Source organism: Etheostoma cragini, chromosome 18, assembly GCF_013103735.1.
Source record: "Etheostoma cragini isolate CJK2018 chromosome 18, CSU_Ecrag_1.0, whole genome shotgun sequence".
Classification (NCBI taxonomy): domain Eukaryota; kingdom Metazoa; phylum Chordata; class Actinopteri; order Perciformes; family Percidae; genus Etheostoma; species Etheostoma cragini.
In genome coordinates, this window is record NC_048424.1 from 19,260,321 (window position 1) to 19,263,777 (window position 3,457).

Sequence of the window (3,457 nt, forward strand, 5' to 3'; positions counted from 1 at the left end):
TTAAGTTACTTCCGCAGTGGTTGCACTTTTCCGAACCGGATGCTCTGTCCATCAATATATATACGGTCTATGGTTGTAAATGAGAAATTCTAAAAAAAATACAGTTAATCAACATTGTGTTGTCTTTGCGTGGTCTAAGACAGCAGGGGGTGGAGCCAGAAGGTTACTTCCTGGTGTGAAGAAATCGGTTTCTTTCTATATGTTAAATTCCAGACTTGAGCCGATCAATTTCTTTAGAGTCAGGTGAGAGACAACAGGGCCGGTCTTGATGTCTTCACAGAGACAAATAATGCACATTTTCCTAACCTGGCTGCATTATACATACACAGAAATACATTGTTTTGAAAATATTGTTTTTAACTTTTTTTAAAGTCAACACAAGCTCTGATGCGCTGGGACTTTTTAATAAGTTTTTTTTTTTTAACCAACAGTGAATGAGCACAGCCTAATTAGTTAGCACAATCTACCCCCCCCCCACAGCACTCCAAACTCGAGACATGCTTATTTTCTCTCCCCATCGATTGATCCAGACTCTGACCTAGTCTCCCTACCCACATCTCCACTCCTATCCCCAGGGTTTTTAGGTCTCTTTTAGTAATTTAATATTTTGCATTTATTTATTCTCTGGTGCGATTAATTCATGTGTTGTTGAATGTGCCTGACTTGATTTTGTACAACGCAATGGCGGGGAAGACAGAAGCCTTAGCTCTCGCTGTTCTGGTTTTTATTGTCAACTGATTTAAACAGGATCATGGTATCTTTGTTGGAATCATGGGATCTCGGTTGGGATCATGGGATCTTTGTTGGGATCATGGGATCTCTGTTGGGATCATGGGATCTCTGTTCTGGATTGTCGCGCCTCACAAATCTTCTTTTAATGAGAGGTGAGCCGGCAGGTGGGGAGGCGTGGCCAGTTTGACGGGCAATTCGACAAACGTGCGCAATCCTGTAAAACTCACGTTGGTACTTGTCGCACGCACACCACAAGAGTTGAATTGTGGTGAACCTTTCCTTTGTTGCTGTTTGTGAGTTCCCTAAAACTGTTCTCCAAACATTTATTAGAACACAGACAGCGGGGCTTTTGTTTGTCAGAGCATCGGCACAAGAATGGATTTTTCATTCTACATTCTGTTGACTTTGGAAGACGCTTCTCTCTGTCGGAGCATATCAAGACCTCTTTGGTACTAATGTTTGCTAAGAAGTTTGCCTAACATCTGGTGAGCTTATATTTTTAACATTGTTCAAGTAAGGACCTTTTGTGTGTAATAATGTAAAGGGGGTAATGGGACATGGGAGTGTCATATGTAGTATTGGGAGCTTTCGTGCCATGTTTTCTGCACAGACCTCATGCATTGCATGTAAATCAAACGTTGATGTCAGAAGGGCGTGATTATTAGCTTTTATTTAGTCATATCGCCATAAAGCATGCCACTGTCAATACATCATTAAATCACTGTAGCTTGGGGCTTGGTCAAAGGACCATCCAAAAGCCATTACTCCGCATAGTGCATTAGGAAGAATATCATTATGATGATATCATCCCCCACAGGTCCTTTCTTTATTCCATTTTTTTTATCTTATTTTATGGCTGTCCATCATATTACCATGTTGCCATTTGTGTGGTATTTTACTTACTGCAGGTATAGTTCTTACATGACAACAACAGGACAACACACTGTAGAGGAAAAAGTGTATTCTTTGCTCCGGTTTAAAACACTTTACCAGGTTGTTCTTTTTCAACATAAAGAAAAGCTTTTTACAATCCTCAACTGAAAACGAAGATTCCTCAGGCTGAAACATTCCCCCCCCCCCCCGCTCTTCTTTTCTCTTTTGACTGTCTTTCTAAATGTACCCATCCATTAGCAGGAGACACAGGAGAAGGCAGGGTCTCTCGAGCTTTTAACCAGGGTTCTTCTTCACTTCAGTGTCATGCTCTACTGGCCTTCAAAACACGCAACCCTCTTTTGTGTCTTTATTATAGCTCATGCTGAAAGAGATTAGTTGGATTGTGTGTGTGTGTGTGTGTGTCCGTCCGTCCGTCCCAGTTATCTTCACCAGATAATTGATGTGGACAAGCTCGACTGAAATCTCTGGGACAGCGATAGGCACGCCGCGCGCTTGCCGTTGATGGATGCCCATGTCAATCTCTGTGACCCCCCCTTACCCCTCATATTCAAAGGCTCTCTCTCTCACTCACACACACACACAAATGCTATGAGTCCTTTTCAGCAGGGCACAAAAGGAGCAGTCTCCTGGCACGCCATCACCAGCTGAGCCGTTACAGAACAGTGTGAAATGGAGAGGGGGAGGATTGAAAATAGAGGTAAGGAGGGAGGGTTTGAGGTGTTATTAATGAGGTAACCGAGGCTGGACACGAGCAGGAGGAGGACAGAGGATTGATGGAGAAGTATAAAAGTTGGAGATGAGGAGGTGAGGCAGGTGGAGGGAAGAGGTGGTCGGCGCGAAGAAGGACAAGGAGTTTTTTGTTAACTGTGCCGGGTTTCTCTTGTGATGCAAAGGAAGGAAGCTGCTTAGCATTCTTTCTTTCTCTCTCTCTCACACACTCAACTTTAGAGCTGGCTCAGCAGAGAACACATAGATGTTAAAGTGACGTGATTCATTTAGGATGCAGTGAGCTTTTTTGGCACGCACGCACGCACACAAACACACACTCCCACGCAAATTCACACATCAGCATTTGTATTGAGGTAGTAGTTTTAAAGAAATGCCCTTTCAAGCTGGAATTTATCTTTATGTAATATCCTTTAGGGCTCATAGTTGGTTATCAATAGACCATAAAGGAAACTTCTGTTTTAGGCTTATCAAAAGGGCACAGCTGGGACTACAAGTCAAAATGCTGTTCATCCAAAATACATGAGTAAAAAGATGTTTAAGAAATAGTTCAACATTAGAGAATTGTGCTTATTTGCTATCTAGTCCAGAGTTAGATGAGAAGGTCAGTACCACTCTCATACATTGTCTGTCTGTTAAATATGAAGCTACAGCAAGAGGACGATGAGCAGGAAAAAAGAAAACTAAAGCTAACGTCTGTCTAGAGATAAACAAGACTAATGCTGTGTCTTAATTGGTGTACTTTCATTGCTACACTTGTTATTTTGATTGCATAAGTGGGTTCACACTAACATGTATGGTAAATTCCAGTGTAGGATGACTAGGATGCTGTACTAATAACGGCCAAAGAGTTGAGCACGCCCTCAATGGTCGCCATCTTGGCAATGTAGCGGAAGGTGTTACTACCCAATGTGAGTCGAGTGCAGATGTGAGTCGATAATCAGTGCCCACCTGCCCTCCGTTCATGACTTGTACTCCTCCAGAGTCAGGAAACGGGCAGGAACCATCACTGCAGACTAGGGATGTTCCGATCCCGATCTCGAGATCGGATCGGCCCGATCTTTTCCTATTTTCCCGTGATCGGAGATCGGCTACATTACCTGAC